The 22,362-nt window shown below is 45.0% G+C and overlaps 1 long non-coding RNA gene across 1 annotated transcript in view; it reads left to right on the top strand.

Annotated features, from left to right (window-relative positions):
- The window catches only part of LOC142830171 (uncharacterized), a 38,383-nt gene extending 16,864 nt beyond the window's left edge, over positions 1 to 21,519 (top strand). The window contains exons 3-4 of the long non-coding RNA XR_012905165.1: positions 17,521 to 17,570; positions 20,896 to 21,519. This is a non-coding gene — a long non-coding RNA (uncharacterized LOC142830171). The remainder of the gene's footprint in view (positions 1 to 17,520; positions 17,571 to 20,895) is intronic.
- The last annotated feature ends 843 nt before the right edge of the window (positions 21,520 to 22,362 follow it).

The raw sequence follows: 22,362 nt of genomic DNA, 5'->3' as shown, positions 1-22,362 counted from the left end.
CTGATCTATGCTAATAATTTTTGCTAGTGGCAGAACTTGAGAGGCTTTCATAAAAACAATGTAATAAAAGTTGCATGTGACTGCATTAAAAATAAGGTTAGGTAAAGTGTGTATGCTTTAATATCATTTATTAAATGTGAATGTAACTACTGTACTTGAGGAGAGGAAAGACTATCTTCACTAATAGGACAGAAAGGGCTGCACTGGGTCCTGGTTTACATTTTACAGTCAATGGAACTGTATAAGTGGATTGCACACAGTGTAAATTAGTGAAGAATTTGGCCCAAAGTAATGAATTCATGTTCCATATTTGGATTTAACCCCATGTTAGTACTGTCAGGGGCAGCCTGTGACTATAGGCGGACTCGGCCGCTGCCCGGGGCGCCCGATGATGACGTCAGTCCACTGACGGCCCTGCAGGCAGGGGCACAGATCATGCTTTCCGCCTGGGGCACCAGCTGCCACAGCTGGTCTCAGGCCGCTCCCAAGTACTGTAATGGAACACAAAAGGGTGCAGCACTATTAGAGGTATTGTCCTTTAGGGGCCTAATGCAAAGCCCATTGAAATCAAGGGACAGATTACAATTCCAGGGATCTTCTTGTACAGAGTATGTAATACCATCTGTGTCCTTAATAAAATAGGTTCTAAAAGCCAAAGGCTACGTGTAGGAGCTAATAACAATATGCTAATAATTAAGCTAACTTCAATAACGCTTTGCTTGCATTTATATTGTGTGTTTTATGCAACACTCTCAAAGTTTTTACAAAGCAATTAGTTATGCTTTACAACAGGGCTGGGCAAGATGCACATGGAGGCCAGATTCGGCTCACCTAACACTTTGATCCGGGCCATAGACTGTATCCTGCTGTTTTCTATTTATATCTTGTTGCCTGTGCCACCGAATTTCCAGGTAGTAGCTCAGGTAGGAGGATGCTATTTAAATGGCTCCCAACTCCCGGTGCAGCGCTACCCTGGCAAGGGCCAGAGCTGGAAGCCCTTTGCTCTGTTTTTATTGAAAGCCTCCAGCCCCAGACAACTCTGTGGGGAGGCTAATCCCTAGCCCCACCCCTTCCACTCCAGACTCTGCCCCTTCTGGGGGAGGGGGAGGGAGAGTTGGCCCATGACCAGTACCAAAATTCATTAAATGGTCTCACTGAAAAAAATATTGTCTACCTGCTTCACAGAATCCCTGTGAGTTTCCTGTGGGAATGCATTACTATCCTCAGTGCACTGATGGGAAGATAGAGATTTAGGTCTTCTAGTTTTGGGTTCCTCAATATTTTTGGTGTCCAACTTTAGTCTTGTGGTGCTCGATTGTCAGCGGCACTGAGCTTCCTATGAAACCAGCTGCAGCGGTAAATGCTCTTCTCCTCTGACAGTCCAGTCCTATGTATCTCAATGTGGGCACCCAAAATAAGAAGCCATCCAAGATCATACAACAACTGCTCTTCAGATCAAGAGCATGCACGGGAATAAAAATGTATTTGCTTTTGGAGTGGCACTTCCTGACCCTCCCCCTACAGCCTAGGGGGCTGCTCTCCTCCCTTCTCACCCTCTGGCCAGGGGAGCTTGCTTTCCCCCAGCAGCCAGAGGAGCTGGATACTTGGATCTCCCCCTCCTCCTCCCCTCATGGCCTGAGACATTCTATGCTCCCACTGATTGGAGATGTCCCTGCTTGTGCTCCACTCCTTCACACATGCCCCTGCTTAAGAGCCAGAAATAGAGCCCAGGTGTCAGGCCTCTCAAAACTTTGTCTTAACCAATCAATATTAGGCAGATAACAGAGAGGGTCATGGATCTGACATTGAACTGAGTCATGGAATTATCTCTAGCTCTCTTTCCATTCTTCCTGTGAGTCAGACATCAAGTGTTACACTCAAATCTGTTCATGTCTTCCTATGGAGATCAGACCATGCTGCCACCAGAGGGGAATTTTCTCTAGTTTTTATTTTTTTTTATTTTTCAAGAATTTTATCCTTTCTCTACAATGTATTATCTGAGCCCCTCACACTCCTTCATGTATTTATCCTCACAACATGCCTTTGAGGTGGGGAGATACTATTTCTATTTTACAGATGGAGACCAGAGGCACACAGAGGCTAAGTGACTTGGGCTTGGTTTGTGGAGTTGTTTTTTTTAATTAAAAGAGATAAGCTCTTATGTGGAACTGGGACAAACTAATTTTTATAGCAGGCATGGCCAAAATTTACCTAGCTGAAGGACTCAATGGAAATGTGTCATGAACCTTAAAGGCTGCAACTAATTTTCAAGACCAAATCAAATTGCCACAACCTTTTCCACTTCCCCTTGGCTCAAGATAGAGCATGACATGCAAAGACCTCTGGTTCCTGCCAGCCACCGCCCCAATCCTGGTCTATATTACTAAACTCTACAGATTGCATTTGTACCTCTTCCACTCCTACTCTGAGTAAGGACAATAAACCAATTATCTTCAGAAGCAGAGAGGCATTGAACAAAGGGGAAGGGCTTGCAAAATTACAGATGAAATAAACTACCCTTATGAACTCCTCACCATTAATGTAGCATGCACAAATGGATTTTTCTTTCATTTAATTTGTATGAGTAAATTCTCCATGTCTGAATATTGGTGACTTTGTAGCAGAATTTTCTGAAGCCTCCTTTATCCAGCGCTAGTTTGAGCCCAAAGTTCTACTCCTCTCTACTCTGCAATGATTAGGCCTCAGTTGGAGTATTATGTCCAGTTCTGGGCATCATATCTCAAGGAAGATGTGGAGAAATTGGAGAAGGTCTAGAGAAGAGCAACAAAAAATATTAAAGGTCTAGAAAACTTGACCTATGAGGAAAGACTGAAAGAACTGGGCTTGTTTAGTTTAGAAAAGAGAAGACTGAGAGGGGACATGATAGCGGTTTTCAAGTATCCAAAAGGGTGTTAACAAGGAGGAAGGAGAAAAACTGTTCTCTGGCTTCTGATGATAGGACAAGAAGCAATGGGCTTAAATTGCAGCAAGGGAGGTTTAGGTTGGACATTAGGAAAAACTTCGTAACTGTCAGGGTGGTTAAACACTGGAATACCGTAAATTGCCTAAAGAGGTTGTAGAATCTGTATCTCTGGAGATATTTAAGAGCAAGTTAGACAGACATCTATCAGGGATGATCTAGATGGTGCTTGGTCCTGCTGTGAGGGCAGGGGACTGGACTAGATGACCTCTCGAGGTCACTTCCAGTTCTAGTGCTCTATGATTCTATGAAAGCAGCTGACCTCCAAGTGATTTGCCATGCACAATCAATGCAGTTCCGTGTGGGTTATTGCCTACTATGATAACAAAGGCTATGGATTTGTCACAGAGGTCACAAAAGTCATGGATTTTGTGACTTTCCAGGACCTCCATGAGTTCTACAGCAGTCTGTGCAGCAGGCCCAGGGACCCTCTGAGCAGCTTGAACATTCCATTGGCCACCCACACTGGTCACTGAAAGAGTGGTCTCCGGCCAGTGCCCTCCTCCTTCCAGCAGCAGCAGAAGTTTGGGTCTGGGGAGCTCGGGTCTGGGGATTGGAACATGGGAGGAGGTGAGGGATCTGGGTGGTGCTTATCTGGGGGGGATCCCCAGAACACGTAACATGCCCCTCCTTCATATGTGAGCAGTATGTGCTGCCTCCACCCTCAGTCATGCCCCCACAGCTCTCATTGGCAGCAGTTCCTGATGCTTGGGATGTAGGCCATACATGGAGCTCAGCTATGAGCTGAAGGAAGGGAATGTTGCTGCTTCCAGTGAGTCGGGTAAGGAGCCTGCCAGCCTTGCCAATGCCCATGGCACCAGCTGAGGTCCTGGCCACATTCTGCTGCCATCCTGGGCCCTGATGGTGCCCACTGGCACAGTCCTCAAGATTTAGTCAGGGATATATAGTACAAGTCATGGGTTATACATTTTTGTTTACTGCTGGTGACTATGTATGTCTTTCACTAAAAATATCCATAATAAAGGTCTTAACAATGATCCATCAACCATCTTTCCATAATAATGTTCTCAAGGTTATTTCCATCTCTGCACCTGATGTGACAAATATGTAAGTTTGCACCTGTTTGCACTTCTATATAAACCATTTATTGAAGGGTGTATTTGGGGTGTCACTGTTCACAATGCTAAAGATAAGACTGGTAGCAGTGCTGTTTAAGAAAATTATTTCAGGACATATGTAAATGCCATTAAAAATTCATTCGGAGATGAAAACTAGTTTGGAAGATCTTAGCTATGAAATGAAAGTCCTATATTTATGAATTTACATGAAACAGTCATCAGTGCCATGCGCACTTCATAAAAAGTGTGTTTCATGCATTAAAGCTATGGAGATTTTTATTAAATCCGTCATTGGGGCATACCAATTTTTATTAAGCCTGAACAGAGCTCAAGGGTCATGATGATTTTATGAGAACTACAGGTTGAGGATGTGAAACCTAAATTAAGAATAAAATAATTCCTCTCAGCCCTATCAAAGTGTTTTTGGATGACACTAGTCATCATCAAGACCAACAAATTAAAATAAATGTTGGAATTTCTGGGCCAAACCATTTTTGAGTGACTGTGCCAGTATCTATCCATTTATCTGCCTGTAGAAATATGTTAAAGAAATGAGACCTCTTTATGACCCTTCAGAACTAGGGAATGTTACATTTAGATTAATGGGCTAATTGAATAGTCAATGCAATTTGCATCGACTATTCGATTAATCGGTAAGGGCACCTCTCCCTTTGAAGTACAGCAACAGCCCCAAAGGAGAAAGCACTGCGGGGAGCAAGGAGCCAGCAGAGGATTCAGCTGACCCTGGGCTCCACACGGCGCTGCCGCTTTGAAACACTGCGTGCAGCCCGGGGCCAGCATTCACATCCTTTGTGCGCACACCCCTGCATACAGGCCTATAAATAGGGCATGGCATAGCAGCAAATGTACTACATTGCTGTTAGTCTTCGGTTTATATTGATTTCTCAAAGGGACTCAGGAAAAATACATGATCTGACTTCAGCAGACCTGAGGAAGAAGCCAAAAGTTATTGTTAGTCCTGTTATTTCTGTAGAGTCCTCTAAAAATGGCATTCTTTGGCTTGAGGATTAATTAAATATCACATAAATACTATCTGGCACCTAAAAGGTTTAAAATCCCAATGAAGGACACATTACATGTTGATGTTTCCTCTATGAGCCAGTACAACACATCAGCAGATATAGCATACTTTAGGCTTTGATCTCATCTCTGATACATAGGTGAGCATAGCTGCATATCATGGATTATCAGCTGCTGTGCCTTTGCACACATGATCATTTCACACTAGGTTATCCTGTATTATATGCTTTGATCCCGATCTATGTGTTCACAAACATACAAATGTCTAGCGCTAGACAGACTGGACCTCCCTGTTCCAGCACCCTTGGGACCTGACCGGTCCTGAAGGAGGGAGTTTGCTGGACGAGGGAAGGTCTGCTGGGGCTCCACTGCCCCAAGGCTGTCAGATTTTGGAATCCCCAGGGCTACTGGAGCTCAGCTGCTCTGGGGCCACTAGGGCTCCACTGTTCCAGAGTCACCGGGGCTCCGTTGTCCTGGGGCCTCTGGAGCAACATGGCCAGCCACAGGCCACCATGATGCTTCTTCCCTGGGTCACTGGACCTCCACAGCCCCGAGGCTGCCCCGGGGTGCTGGGACTCTGCTGTCCCAAGCCGGGGCTATCTAGTCCAGGGGTTCTCTCCTCCACCAACATCCATGGTCCTGCAGGACCACGGATATTGCTGGACCCAGGGAGTGCTAGACCAGAGAGGTTCAACCTGAATTCATGTCAAACTAGCCTACTATCTGCAAATTACAAAGGAAGTAATTGCGGAGAAGCTAAATGAATTCTTTGCTTCAGTCTTCATGGCTGAGGATATTGCGGAAATACCCAAACATGAGCCATTCTTTTTAGGTGAAAAATCTGAGGAATTGTCCCAGATAGAGGTGTAATTAGAGGAGGTTTTGGAACAAATTGGTAAACTTAGCAGTAACAAGTCACCAGGACCAGATGGCATTGACCCAAGAGTTCTGAAAAAACTCAAATGTGAAATTGCAGAAACTGTGGTCTGTAAACTATCTTTTTAAATCAGCTTCCATACCTAATGACTGGAAGATAGCTAACGTGACACCAATATTTTAAAAGGGCTCTAGAGGTGATCCTGGCAATTACAAACCGGTAAGTCTAATGTCAGTACTGGGCAAATTAGTTGAAACAATAGTAAAGAATAAAATTGTCAAACACATACATGAACATAATTTGTTGGGAGAAAGTCAACATGGTTTCTGTAAAGGGAAATCATGCCTTACTAATCTGCTAGAGTTCTTTGAGGAGGTCAACAAACATGTGGACAAGGCGGATCCAGTGGCTATAATATACTTAGTTTTCCAGAAAGTCTTTGACAAGGTGCCTCACCAAAGGCTCTTAAGTAAAGTAAGTTGTCATGGGATAAGAGGGAAGGTCCTTTCGTGGATTGATAACTGGTTAAAAGACAGGAAACAAAGGGTAGGAATAAATGGTAAGTTTTCAGAGTAGAGAGAGGTAACTAGTGGAGTCCCTCAAGGGTCTGTCCTGGGACCAATCCTATTCAACTTATTTATAAATGATCTAGAGAAAAGGGTAAACGCTGAAAGGGGTTAGAAAGGTGGCAAAATTTGCAGATGTTACCAAAGTACTTAAGATAGCTAAGTCCAAAGCAGACCATGAAGAGTTTAAAGAAGATCTCATCAAACTAAATGATTGGGCAACAAAATGGCAAATGAAATTTAATGTTGATAAATGTAAAGTAATGCACATTGGAAAAAATAATCCCAGCTATACATACAATATGATGGAGAATAATTTGGCTACAACTACTCAAGAGAGAGCTCTTGGTGTCATTCTGGATAGTTCTCTGAAAACATCTACTCAGTGTGCAGTGGCAGTCAAAAAAGCAAATAGAATGTTAGGAATAATTAAAAAAGGGATAGAGAATAAGACAAAATATCTTATTACCTCTATATAAAATCATGATACGCCCACATCTTGAATACTGTGTACAGATGTGGTCGCCTCATCTAAAAAAAGATATTGGCATTGGAAAAGGTTCAGAAAAGGGCAACAAAAATGATTAGGGGTTTGGAAAAGATCCCATATGAAGAGAGATTAAAAAGACTTGGATTTTTCAGTTTAGAAAAGAGGAGAGTAAGGGGGAATATTCCCACAATATAAGATGCCCTCTGGGGCATCTGGTATTGGCCACTATCGGCAGACAGGATACTGGGCTAGATGGACTATTGGTCTGACCCAATGTGACTATTCTTGTGTTCTTATGATTTGAATCAGATTTCATTTGTTGCAATTGTACACTGGTACCTGATATCGATGGAGTTAATTTTGACTTACAAGCAAGATCAGGATTGCTATCATGGGGTTTTTCTCTCCTTACTTTGTTAACTCAGAAGGGACTCAGCTGAAGTAAATTGAGTTCCAGCATTGTAATTCTGGTATGAGTGAGAGAATTGGTTTCATAAGTTCAAATGAAAATGAAATTACAAGCTCAATGCTTTATAAACACCAATACTAAATGCAAAATTCAGAGTTGTTGTAAGTGTGTGCAATGGAGTTATACACAATTACACCAGTGAATTAGTCCCTAATGCCTGTGTGCATAACATCCTGGACAATGAGCATGCAGGCATAAGCACAGTAGACCATATTATATGATACTTAGCAATGCACACCCACATATTAGGGGGGTATGAGCCAGTCCATACATACTGTACTTGAGGCTTTATATTTGCTTGTCAAGAAGCTGTCAGTACAGCAATCTGTAACACATTTGTCACTGTGATTTTTAACATTTTCTGGTGCCAAGTGATTTTTAATTTTTTTTAACTTCTTCATCTTAATTATCAAACCAAGAATGATACCAGGGCTATATACAGCAAGGCAGACAGGTTTCACCTAGTAGCTCTCACCCTCTCTCTAAACAAAAGGGTGTCATTATCCAAGTAATTTTGAGCAAATGCATTCGTTAAAAGGTAACACTGAACGACTCTATGTATGCCTCCATTAGTTTATTTCAGATAATGACAGATAAGCTCACTTGCCATTTTTTCTGTAAGGTTCATGCCTGATTTACCTTGCACCTATACACTAACTAGATCAAATACAGAGTTGGGATAAATCCATTCAGATCCTGCTTAGATCAGGTCTGAATTTGGCTTGCTGGGTTTATGAGGACACAGAAAGTATGGTTCTGATGTTATTGTTAAATACACTGGCCTAGTCCCTGCTGCTGCCATCTGTTAGAATCAGCAGGAAGGAAAGATGGCAGGTTGGAACAAGGGTGACTTTTTCTTTTCTTTTGGGAAAGAAGGAGGGGCTTCCTTTGTACTTCAGGGCTCTCCATCATCCCACTAAGCTTGGGGAGGGAAGCCTCTTGGGGAGAATAACCATTGATTTCTTTGGACGGTCTACGCAGGGGTCTTAAAAGTTTTGCTGCTCTTCATTGTGGTGCCGTTTTTAATCCTACCCCGAGTCCCTGTCATGTAACAGCTTCAATCTGTACGCGTGCCTTGTGGCTGGGGAAATAGTGAGAACTCACAACTAAAAACAGACATTCTTTGTGTTTTAGAGGCGTATCCTCTGGTCTGGAAAACAATAATTCTGCAATGGTGTCATTTATTTTCACATCAGCTTCCCACCATCTTTAGAAGTCAGATAGCCCTAGTTAGTGGATCAGGGCTTTGTGTTGCAGTAGAGATCGGGAACTGCATAAGAGCAGTGTGCCTAGAATCAACTTGCACTGGAAACACAGATCCACTGACCTTCCTCAACTGGGATCTCTCATAAAAAGTACACTGTTGCCTTTGAGGTCTTGGCACTAGTCCATTTTCCATTTTTTTTCCAACATATTTCTGCAAAAATCAAAAAATCATTAGGAAATCTGCAGCAACTCTGTGATAAATATGACAGCTAAGATAAAATGATATTCAAGAGGATGTCTGTTTCAAAGGTGGCCTGCTGGTCAAATGTGGCTCACCAGCAATGCCAGAGGTGCTTGCTCTCCTCTTTAATACCAGGTCTATGAAGACTGCTAGTCATATGTATGGCTCCATCCTGGTTCAAGTGAAAGGCAATCCGAATTAAGACAGAGAAATGCATGTTGGGGCACACTTTTGCACTGCAGATAGAAGTGGTTGAAATCTGCACCATTTTACAAAGATTAACTCTTTGGGTATGTCTACACAGCAGCATCATATATATATATATATATAGTAGCCCAATGTCTGAGAGTCTGTAACGCTGAAATGCTGGCTGTTCCCTCTGGGCGGCACTGTTGCCTGAAATGCTGGCTGTTCCCTCTGGGCGGCCCATGCTGCATGGGGAGTGTGGGGCCCAAACGGCCGCTTGTGCCGCTTGCTCCCCCATTGCGGCCCAGCTGAGCTGCGCAGAAGTCAGTCGAACACCATGGCAGTAGGATAGTGATAGAAATGTAGCCGTGTTAGTCTGGGGTAGATGAAGCAAAATGCAGGACAATGTAGCACTTTAAAGACTAACAAGATGGTTTATTAGATGATGAGCTTTCGTGGGAGTAGGGGAAGAGAGGTGGGGCGGTGACGTACATGGCCAGGGGGTGGGTCCTGGCCGTGTACGTCACCACCCCGCCCCCCTTCCTTTTCTCCTTCCCCTTCCCCTTCCCCTTCCGTGCCGCTCAGCCGGGCCACCGCAGGGGAGCCCAAACGGCCACTTGCTCCACTTGCTCCCCCATGGTGGCCCAGCTGAGCGGCGCAGAAGTCAGCTGAGCGCCACGGCAGGAGGCGAAGGGGGACAGGGTAGTGACATGCGGCATGACAGTTGCTCCAGGCCCCACCCCCTGGCTGTGAATGTCACCGCTCCGCCCCCCTTCACCTCCCGCTGTGGCACTCAGCTGACTTCTGCGCCACTCAGCTTGGCCGCCGTGGGGGAGCAAGTGGCACAAGCAACCATTTGCGCTCCACAGTCCCCATGCAGCATGGGGAGTGCGGAGCCCAAACAGCCGTGACAGAGAGAGAGGCAGGAAGGGGAGGAGAGCTGAGAGAGAGAAAGAGAGAGGGAGGCAAGAGGAGGAGGAGAGAAAGAGAGAGAGAGAGAGAGAGACGGAGCGAAAGACTGGAAGCTCAGGAGAGAAGACTGACATGGAGGAGAGACATGAAAATCCCATCTTATGACGGGCTAATTGGCTAGTTATTTCAGAATAACGTTAGATATTCTGAAATAACATAGTCTGCTTCTACACACAAGCAGTTATTTTGACATAATGTCAAAATAATGTTGAGCTGGAGGACTTCTTTCTCCAACCCCTGTAACCCTCATTTTACGAGGATTAAGGGAAATCAGAGGAAGAATACTCTTTCTCAGACATATTGCTGTGTAGACAGTGCCAAAAGCCGAAATAAGTTATTTCAACTTAAACTACACTATTGATGTAGGTCAAGTTGCGCAGCTTATTTCAGATTTAGCTCTGCTGTGTAGACATATCCTTTGGGTCCTGGCCCAGAGGTGAAGTTTGGCCCCTTTGCTTTATTTTTAAAAAGTTTGGGAATGCTGCTTTAGCAAATTGAGGCTCAGATCTGCAGCCGGTGTAAATCAGACTAGTGCCATTGAGTTCCTTGGAACTGCACTGATTTACACCAGTTGAGGATCTAGCTAATACTTTTTTTAAGTAAAGCTCAGTTTCAGATGCTTTTTCAGGAAGTCTAGTCAGGGTGGTTTGTCTCTGATTTTGGCATAGCCCAAAAGAACAATTTCTGTTTAGACATAGGAGGATTTGCTCTCTGAGGTGAAGTACAGAGAGTGTGTGCTTTTAAAATATGTATTGTATTGATGTACATTATAAACAGAGAGTGCTCATTTATCTGCCACTCTTCTAACAGATTTAGAAATCCATGAAATGTATGGTTGAGACTTCGTATTCACAAGTGCCAGGAAATTCAGATTTGTCATTGCTACAGCAACACTAATTGAGCTGCTTCCTCTTTCCCCGGCCTAGCAAAGCCCGTGGGCCAGATCCAGCCTGTGGCTTGCCTGGATCTGGCTCGAGAGGCTCAGGGCTCCCCGTCCCCACAGTGGGGAGCCACCACTGCCGCCCCAGCCATGCAGGGGTCTGAACTACGAGTGTTCCTGGACCACAGACACCCAGATTAAGAAGGTTCAAATGTATAAAAAAATGCTTAATCTTGATCACCTAAAATGGTTAGTGAACCAGCCAAGTAAGTGGCATTAGAAATTGGTGGTGTTTGAATAAGAACCCAAGAAACCAAAGCCCCCAACCCAAGCAAGACATTACATCTGAACGTTTGCTCTGGTGCCATCACATTTACAAATCAGTGCAACATGAGTATTGTTTTCTGGTATAATGCTCACTGGATACAAGTACAATCTGAGAGTTTATCTATGTTTTATTAGAATGAGTAGAGAGAGACTAAACATGACTTTTGAATTCCCAGAATGACAATGAGCTGTAAATGCTAATTAAATGGAGAAGAAAATTACAGTAGGGAAAGAGTCCATATTTAATAAAGCAAGCATAAGCATACAGGACCTTACTTTTTTAGTTAATTAGGCAGAATATATAAGAACTGGTGTACTGGGTCAGGCCAATGGTCCTCTAGATCAGTGGTCCCCAAACTTTTTGGGCTGCCGGGCAGCCAGGGGCAGGGGCTGCGCATGCACCGTGCACCCGGGGGCGGGAACCATGCATGTGTCGTGTGCCCAGGGGACACACCTGCGCTGGGTGCCCAGGGCCTGGGGTGCAAGAATGGCTTGGGCTGGCCCTGGTCACTCAGCAGGCGCACACAAATGCCACGGTGGGCACTGCTTTGGGGACCACTGCTTTAGATGAATATCCTATGTTTGATGGGCCAATACCAGAGCTTCTGGGGGAGTGTATAGGACAGTTGGAGTAATCCGCTCTGTCTTTGCCTTCTAGCTACTGACAAGCAGAGGTTAAGGTTGCCCCAAGCATGAGGTTGCATCCCTGACCATCTTGGCCAAGGATGAACCTATCCTCCATGAAGTTATTTTCTGAACCGAGTTATATTTTTGGCCATCAGAACATCCCATGGCAATGAGTTCCACAAGTTAACTGTATGTTGGGTGAATAAATGTTTCTTCTTACTTGTATTAAACCTGTTGTCTGGCAATTTTATTGGATGACTCCCAGGTTTTGTACTGTGGGAAAGGGTAAATAACACTTCTCAGTACCCTTTTTCTATACTATTCATGACTTTATTTTATAGACCACAATCACTTCCCTGCCTTAGTCATCTCTTTTTCCAGGATGAACAGCCCTAATCCCTTTTAGCCTCTCCTTATACAATAATCATTCCATAGTCTTATTCCTTTTTGTTGTTCTTCTTGGTATCTTTTCGAGTTCTATTGTATTCTTTTATAAATCTAGTGACCAGAACTGGATACAAAGTGTGAATATGGATTTAAATAGAATCTACATACCTACCTATTGAATTTTAATTGATTTTTGAAATATTTATGTGAAAAAGTGTGGAAATCATATCTGAAAATGGAAAAACTATTTTTCACTTCTGTATAATTTAAAATGTCTAAAGTGATTTTGCACTCACTTTGAAAAATTAAAAGGACTTTATCAGTCTGTGAAATCAAGGGTTTATAATTTAACCTGTTCATCCTTCAACTCACTCCTCAGTGACCGCTATTATTGAAATGTGGTGTAATGCAGCCTATCATATCTGAAGTACAGTAAATATCAGACACATTTCCGGCATACAGTCTGAATGTTGAGGGTGCAGAATTGTCAGCATTTTCCCACAGCGAGTACATACTTAATAGTATAAAGAACTCCTGAGAATAGCTAGAAAAGGAAACAAGGTGAAGTGATTCACTCTTTCGAAGACACTCTAGATCTGATGGAAGCTGTTCATCCTGCAATAAATGAATTCACGCTTGAGAAAAAGCATGAGACTGAGTTAATAGAATTGGGTAATGAAGCCTACTTTAAAGGAAGACAGAAAAAGGTTAGCTGTTTTGAGAGCTATTCAGTTTGTTGTTGCTGAAAACATCTTGTACAGCTATCATATTTTAAATCCACATTTCAAATTGTTTTCAACACCATCTATGTATATATTTAGAGGTTTGTGTGTCTGTCTATGAGTCTATCTGTGTGTCTGTCTGCAAGTCCATTTGTTCAAGAACTCTTCCTAAACAGTAAAAGCTAGGACCACCAAATTTGATATTCAGGTTCCTCTTATTCTAACTTAAAGCAAGTTAAGGGTATGGTTGTGCCAGGAAAATGGGATGTACCTGAATTTTCATTGTTTTTCATAATATGGAAAGAGGGAAAGGAGAAGGGATGCATCACTCCCAGTTATCATTGAGGGCAGTTTTCTATGGGCCTAATCCAAAATTCAATGGGAGCTTTGCTTGTATAGGGATGGCACAGAATAATCCTTTTGGCATATTTCTCCTCCCCCCCACCTGACTGTTTTCCCATGTAAGTTCATCCTGTTTGTGTCTTGTCCACTCTTTGTTACTTTTATATGGATTTATGCATGGGTAAGGTGTGGGTTTGTCTTGTTTGTTTGCTCTCCATTCTGGGATATTTCAGCTCCGTCATCTGCTGCAAAGGTCAGAAAATGAATCATATGGTCCCTGTGGAATGGGACAGACGCCTGAGTGGTAGCAGAATGGAAAAAACCTATATCCTTTGACAGCTTGTGAAATGTAATGTGTGAGCTCTGTGTTTGCAATGTTTTAAATTGCATAATAAACAATGAATTATTTAAAGACAATAGGCTATTCTGCATGTATAACCCTAGCAGAGGTCAAGGGCAATCTTTGGATCTGTTTTAACTCCTTTTGCCAATGTAGCTACAGCCGTACAATTACCACTTTGCCAGCATAGTATGCACCAGTTTAGCTATACAGGCAAGTTGCTCCTAATATGGACATGGCTTCAGTTTTGAAAGTCTGATTTTCTTCCAACTGCTGTAACCTCAGTGACCATAAAGTGGCTACACTGGAGTGTTTCCATTCATTTGTCTTGGCTGGTATGGTTTCACAGCAACATAGTAATTGCCACAGCAACATAGTAATTGCCACAGTGGATAAGACCCAAGCTCCATGTAGTTCATTATCCTGTCATCAAGAGTACCAGATGCTTCTGAGGAAGGTTCACGAAAACCTCACATCTGATATCTACCTCGCATGAAGATCTCATCCTATTCCTAATAGTTAGGGAATGGCTAAAGTATACAGTGTTGCAAACTTCTTGGTAGTTGCCTACTGGTTGGCTTCCTGATTAGCCAGTTGCCTGGATGACAATGACAGGGCAGGCTCCTCAGGACCCGCTCCTCAGGACCCTGGATCCCAAGTCAGTTTGCCAAGCAGCAAGGGAGCCAAAGATAAGCAGAGGACTACAATGCAGGGCTGCAGGAAGCTGGGTTACTACTGCAACCCAAGCCCTGACAGAGCTGCGAGCTATGCACTGTAAACCATGGGAGACTAAGCACCACCAGAAGTGACACCCACAGACGAGGGGGACAAAATGGGCAGCTGCTCCGGGGCCCAAGCGATTTAAAAGGTCCCGAGGTAGTGTCATCAGAGCCCCAGGTGGTGCTGAAGAGCTGGCTGGGAAGGCTCCCTTCTTCTGAAGCCCCACCCCTTCCAAAAGCCTAGAGCCGGACCCTCAACACCTTGCTCAGGAGCCCAGCAATTCTGTCAGGTGCCTTGCCCACAAAAGACCCTCTTGGCAGCACACCCTGTGACCACTGATTGCTTACATAGTACAACTTAGTCATGGTGGGGGAGAGCTTGTCTGTGCAACTTGTCAGTGTCTGGCCTGCTGTTACAACAGATCCCCAGCCTCATTCCTGCTTTGGACTCTGGCTCTGTTCTTTGACGCTGGCTTTGACCTGTGACTTGACTCCTGGTTTCTGGCTCTGGCTCTGATCCCTGGCTTGACTCCTGATTCCTGCAGTGAGCACTCCTGGCCTGATTCCTGGTCCTATGCGGTAGGTCACACTAACCACATCCTGGCTGTGACATTGGCCAGCAGGCAAGTTAGCCAGCTCTCCAGCTGCCACCTCTTTGGCTATCTTTCTGGTGGATGTATAGACTGCTCAGTTCCCTGATTGGAAGCTAGAGTGGGTGCCACTCACTCTACTCTACTAGGGGTGCCATTTCAGATTTTGGTTTGGGGGGCAACTTTAACCATTATTCCAGAGGCTATTTAGGCACTTGGAATCTCTAGTTTTCTGGCAGATAAATTAGTAGTTAGCTGGCAGGAGCCCTGCATCTAATTCCTATATGAAAGAAAGACAAATAAATATTCGACCCAATCGGCTCTGATAACAACAGGTTCTGACATCTTGTAGCAAGTCATGTTGTTAGGTTTAGAATTTTAATATATATATTCTTAGGGTACATCTACATAGTAGTGCTATTTAGGGATACTTCTGGTATCCCGAAATAGCTATTCTCTGCATCTTTTGAGTAAGCTCGTTATTTCTAAATATAATGGGCTTGCTATTCCGACATCCCTGTAAATCTCATTACATGAGGAGTAAGAGATGTTTTAGAATAGCAGTTTATTTTGAAATTTGGCTCTGTGTAGACAGTGCCAAATTACAAAATAAGCTATTTCGAAATTAACTCAAACTATGCAATTTGCATAGCTCAAATTGAGAAACTTATTCCGAGATAAGGGTGCAGTGTAAATGCACCCTATTACTTTGTTACTAACTCTGCAGAGAGAGAGAGAGAGAGACCCCATCAAAACTCCTATCTCAGTTCTGGGAGAGGTGTAGGGTCTAGTAGGTCACAACAGGGGGCAGATATATCTAGGTTTATGTAAGAACATCAGAATAGCATTCCTTGGTCAGACCAGTGGTCCATTTATCCTGCCTTTCGACAGTAGTTAATGCCAGGTGCTTCAGAGGGAAAGAACACAAGAGGAAATCACTGAGTACGCCTACACAGCAGGGCTAAACTCGAAATAAGCTACACAACGTAAGCAATGCTAATTGCATAGCTTAAGTTGAAATTGCTTAGTTCAAATTTGGGAATGTCTATACAGCACTTATTTTGAAATAGAGCACTCTTCCTCTGACTTCCCTTAATCTTGGTACAATGAGGGTTATAGGAGTCTGAGTAAGCAGTTCTCCAGCTCAACATTATTTTGACATTATGTCGAAATAACTGCTTGTGTGTAGATGCGGACTATGTTATTTCAGAATAATGTCTATTTTGAAATAAATAATAATGTCTATTATTCTGAAATAGTGCTGCTGTGTAGATGTACCCATTCCCATTCCCAGCTTCTGGCAAACAGAGGTAAGGGACATGTTGGACATGGTGCTGGGTCCCTGCCCACACTGGCTAACAACCATTGAGGGAGAGATTCTCCATGAATGAATCGAGTTCTTTTTTTTTTTATATACTTTGTTATAGTCTTGGCCTTCACAACATCCTCTGGCAAAGGGTTCCACAAGTTGACTATGATGAAATACTTTCTTTTCTTTTAAATCTGATACCTATTAATTTCACTGAGTGACTCCTAGTTCTTGTGTTATTTGAAGGAGTAAATAGAACTTCCTTAATACATTTTTTCACACCATTCATGATTATATAGACCTCTGTCATATCTCTCCCTTAATCATCTCTTTTCCAAATAGAAAAGTCCCAGTCTTTTTTAATCTCTCTTCATCATGGTTTTTAAAGATACAAACTAACCCCTAAGACTTTTCATAATATAGAATGTATTAGGTACTTCTATAATTTCTGTTTCCCTTCTTTGTACCTTTTCCAAATCCAGTGTATCTTTTTTAAGATGGGGTGATCAAATCTGCACATAGTATTCAATATGTGGGCATACAATGAATTTATATAGAGACAATATAATATTTTCTGTCTTATTATCTATCCCTTTCTTAATGAGCCCCAATATTCTGTTAGGCTTTTTAATTGCCACTACCTTTGGAGCAAATATTTTCAGACAGCTATTCAAAAAGACTCCAAAATCTCTTTATTGATTAATTCAGCTGATTTAGACCCACCACTTTGCATGTACATTTGGAATTTTATTTTGCTACATGCATTACTCTGCATTTATCAACATTGAATTTCATCTGCCATTGTGTTGTCCAGTCACCCAGTTTTGTGAAATCCCTTTGGGTACATCTACACTGCACCTGTAACTTGAAATAAGCTACACAATTTGAGCTACACAAATTGCGTAGCTCATTTCAAGTGTATTTTGAAATAGAATTCTATTCCAAAACTTCCCTTAATCCTCATGGAATAAGATTTATAGGGATGTTGGAATAGTGAGCCAGTTATTTTGAAAGCCATTTTGACATAACGGGCTTGTTTAAAAGTCGCAGAATAGCTATTTCTGGATATCCTTTGTAACTCTTTGCAGTCAGCTTTGAACTTAACTGTCTTAAATACATTTTGTATCATCTGCACATTTTGCCTACTCACAATTTCCCTTTTTCTTCCAGATAATTTATGAATACATTAACCAGCACTGACCCCAGTACAGATCCCTGAGGTACACCACTATTTCCTTCTCTCTATTCTCACCATTTATTCCCACCCTTTGTTTCTTCTCTTTTGACTTTGGAGTGCCTGACATTGCTTTTGGGATCATTTAATGATCCTTTAATTACAAGCTTTTTGTTATTTCACTCACCCTACCTCTGTTTATAAACAGACTCCCTGCGTCAAAGGCAGGATACATGCAGGAGCCCCGCCCACTTTTAGCCCCACCTCTGCTTCTCCTCTACCCCCTGATGCCCTGACCCCTGTCTAAGCTGGAGGTCAGAGCCAGGCCATGCTAAGAGCCACCCAGGGAGCCTGGGCTACTGTGAGAAGCTTCCTTCTGCCCCACTGAGGAGGCTGGGGTGCTCTAGAACAGCCCCTATCCTTGGTACACACTGCCCAAGGCAGATGGAGGGTTCAGGACTCCCCACAGTGGCCTAAACTCATTGACTGACTCTTACCATGGTCCAGATCCAGCTTTCAGCCTGGCTAGTGGATTGGGCCTCAGAGGGGAAGAAGAGGAGAAGGAACTGTGGTAAAGTGAGGTTAAGGCCCACTGCTGTCCCCCCCATCCCCAACCCCACCCCCCCCCCCCATTCTGGAAAGAAACTGGCATGCCCCTGAGCCTTGGGCAGGCATGGAGTGGCGTTGCAGGGAATACTGAACAAATACTATCCTGAGATTATTCAGCCCAGGCGAAGGATTGAACACTGCATTTTGGGACTGTCCCGTACAACTGGGATGGGTAAGTACCGATGGGTAAGTACCAAAATGGATTGTTCCACTTTGCTGGAAATTCCACAATGTTGACAGTTCATTCCAATGTGGAATGGAATGAAACGAAACATTGCAAAATGGAAATTCCCTTTTCTAACCAACTGTAAACATCCCCTGATTTTTGTGTGAAGAGACAGGGAGAACAGAATATCTGATCGGTTTACCTAGCGCCCGAACTGTGCACTGAATGAACATAATCTAGCTTGCTTAGACTTCACTCAGCCAAGACTGAAAAAAAGCTTTTCAGTTAAGGGAAGCATTAAGAAGAGTATGTATGTTCTTACTGACTTCAGAGAAGCAAGGTATGAGAGATGCTGGATTTGCGACATACTTGTGCTAAAACATCATGTAATGTCTTCCCATTATTGTGGCGGTTGAGTGATGATATTTTCTAAGGTGGCATTGGGTGGTGAAGTTTATATATTAATAATTGTGATTGTAAATGTTAAAATTTTGTATAGGACATACAGTAGGATTTAGAGAGGCAATTGTAATATCCTAGGTAAAGACATATATAAAATAGCCCTCTAATTTCATTTAGATTTTGGATTTGATTGACCTTAGCCCACTCACAGTATTGCTGCCACAATGATCTGTGCATGCAGCTGTGTAACCCACACTCCTAGGCTGTGTCTACATTGGCATCCCTTTCCGGAAAAGGGATGCTAATGAGACACTTCAGAATTGCAAATCCACGGGGGATTTAAATATCCCCCGCGGCATTTGCATTTACATGGCTGCCGCTTTTTTCCGGCTCGGGGTTCTTGCCGGAGAAAAGCGCCAGTGTAGACGCGATTCTCCAGAAAATAAGCCCTTTTCCGGAAGATCCCTTATTCCTACTTTCAATCCAGCATCTCTCATACCTTGCTTCTCTGAAAAGCACGGACTTTCAAGTAGGAATAAGGGATCTTCCGGAAAAGGGCTTATTTTACAGAAAATCACGTCTACACTGACGCTTTTCTCCGGCAAGAACCCCAAGCTGGAAAAAAGTGGCAGCCATGTAAATGCAAATGCCGCGGGGGATATTTAAATCCCCCGCAGATTTGCAATTCTGAAGTGTCTCATTAGCATCCCTTTTCCGGAAAGGGATGCCAATGTAGACACAGCCCTAGGGTATGTCTACATGGCAAAGTTATTTCGAAATAACAGCTGTTATTTTGAAATAACTTTGCTAGCGACTACACAGCCAAACTGCTATTTTGAAATTATTTCAAAATAGCATAGGGCTTATTTCAAAATATGTAAACCTCATTCTACAAGGAATAGTGCCTATTCCGAAATAGCTATTTCGGAATAGCACCGTGTAGATAGGGTATAGGGGCTATTTCGAAATAGGGGTCCTCCAGCCCTTCCCATGGTGCCCTGCTGCCACTCTGGCACACACCAGGAAAACTCTTCTCCTCCCCATCCCCTCCGGAGCTCTTAAAGGTCCAGAGTCTGCCCAGAACCTTTGTGACTAGCACCAGCCATGCCAGCCCTGAGCCACTCTGTTGCTGCCCCTGACCCAGTTGCACAAAATGAGCCAGCCAGTACTAGCCAGCCCTCCAGCAGTCTCCGGAAGCAGTTCTCCAGTTCCCAAGAGCCTGCGAGGGGCCAGAAGAGTCGGGCGCCTTCCTAGTCTAATGCGGAGATCATGGACCTTATTGCGGTTTGGGGGGATGCCACCAACCTCCATGATCTCCACACTAAATGCAGGAACGTGTCCCTCTGTGGCCGGATGGCTGCCAGCATGGCCGACAGAGGCTACATCCGCACCTAGGAACAGGTGCGGATGAAGATAAAAGAGCTGCGGCAGGCCTATGCAAGGGCTACAGCAGGCAGCTGCCAACCAGGGGCAGATACAGACAGCTGCCCCTACTTCAATGTCCTGGACTGCATCCTGGGGGGCGGGACGGTCCGTTCCCCCCAGGTGGTCATCGACCCTGGGGCAGAGGGCCCTGATGATGGCACAGATGAGGAGGAGGGGGAACAGGAGCCAGAGGAGGCCAGTGTCATCATGCCGCTCAGCCAGGACCCACAAGCCATCCCTTCAGACCTGTCCCAGGTGTCGTCTGAAGCTAGGGAAGCAACATGTGAGTGCCATCACTGTCCCCTTGTGCAGGGGACCAAGGACTGCACACATGGGCCTTGTTGGCCATGGATCATGCAGCAACCTAAGCATGTGCTGTGCCAATCCTGGGCACATGGCTCCAGCTTGCTGCCACACAGGGGCCTTGGCCTGTTAGCCACAAGTGTGTGTGGAGAGACATGACACGCTCCTGACCCTGGGATGGGACACAGCAGGACTCCCTCCCTCCACAAGCTCCCTCTACACAGAGGCAGGGGGTATCTTCCCCCCCCACACATACACCCACGCTGATATACAGCACAGGGGCATGGGTGCAGCCTTGGGGCAACTCCCACTCCTGAAGATAGCAGGACATCCCGAACATGGCCTCTGTACTAGCACATCGGCTCTGATGGTGTGGAGAATTGTCGTCCTCGCCTTGCAGAGTGGGGCTGGGCTTCACCCACTGTGTTCCCAGAGATAACTGACCACTTCTCTTGTTTCTCCACAGCCACACCAGTTGCAAGTGCAATGTGCACCACACCACCTGGGACATCCTCCCACACCCGAGGGCTCAGCAGGCATGTTTGTCCTTTAGACGACTACCAGCGGCAGCACCTGGGGGACTGCGAGCCCTGCACCGCACTCTTTGACCGCTGGGTGGAGGAGGACCTGCAACTCCAGCAGGAGAGCTGGTGGGAGCAGCTTGCCCAGGGCTGTGCCATCTGTGCCCATCTGCAGACCCTGGTGCAGAGCTTGCTGCCTCCTGCCACTCCAGCCTCTGCTGCCTCCCCAGCTACCTCTCCTCCTCCCACTCCTTCTCCCCCTCCCACTTCTCCACTTCTCCCTCCACACACACACACACACACACACACACACACACACACACACACACACACACACACACACACACACACACCACCCTCTCCAGGGACACTGAGGCCCCCACACCCACAGTGCTGGGTGATAGTGGGCCTGGCTCCACTCCAACCCTGAGCCCTGAGCATCTCCTCCCCCTTCCTCCCCTTTCCTCCCCCTTCCAGCTCCCTCCTCCCCTTTCCTCCCCCTCCTCTCTCCCATCCTCCCTCCTCCCCTCTCCTGCCTTCTTTCTCCAGTCTCACCTGAGTTTCATTGCCTCCCCCCCCCCCCAGTTTTGTTGAATAAATAGAGTTTGGTTTCATCAAAACATATGTCTTTTATTTTCCATCAGGAAGGGGGATTAGGGAGGAGTAAGTGGAGGGATGTGAGGGATGAATGAGGCACAAGCCCCCAGTGGGGCAGACCAGGGAGTACTGTTACTGCTCCTCTGGGTAGAAGCTCACCCTGAGGGCCCCCTGGATGTGGACAGCCCCCCAATGGGCCTCTCAGATGGCAGTCATGTGGGGCTGTGCATACATGCTGGCCAAGTGCTCTGCCTCCGCCATCCAGCCTAGCAGGAAGGCCTCCCCTTTCTGTTCACACACATTGTGCAGCACACAGCATGCTGCCACCACGTGCAGAATATTCCACTGCAAGAGGTCCAGGCAGGTGAGGAGGCACCTAAACCATTCCTTCAGCCACCCGAAGGCACCCGTCAACCACCATGCGGGCCCTGCTGAGCCTGGCATTGAAAGCCTGTTGGGAAAGATTGAAGTGTCCCGTGTAGGGCTTCATGAGCCAAGGCTGTAGGGGATAGGCTGCATCCCCCAACAGGCAGACTGGCATGTCCACATCCCCAACCCTGAAGTGCCGGTCGGGAAAGAAGGTCCCGCTGTGCAGCCTCTGGCACATACAAGAGTTTCGGTACACGCATGCGTCTTATGCTTTGCCTGACAAGCCAACATTAATGTCCAGAAAGTGGCCCCGGTGGTCAGTCATGGCCTGCAGGATGATGGAGAAGTATCTCTTCCAGTTTATAAACATGGAGGCATGGTGATCTGAGGCATGGATTGGGATGTGCGTCCTGTCGATGGCCCCCCCACAGTTGGGGAAGCCTAGG

This window comes from Pelodiscus sinensis, chromosome 7 (assembly GCF_049634645.1).
Source record: "Pelodiscus sinensis isolate JC-2024 chromosome 7, ASM4963464v1, whole genome shotgun sequence".
Taxonomy (NCBI): Eukaryota; Metazoa; Chordata; order Testudines; family Trionychidae; genus Pelodiscus; species Pelodiscus sinensis.
The sequence above is the reverse complement of the archived record's forward strand: the minus strand, read 5'-3'. Positions and strand labels throughout refer to the sequence as shown.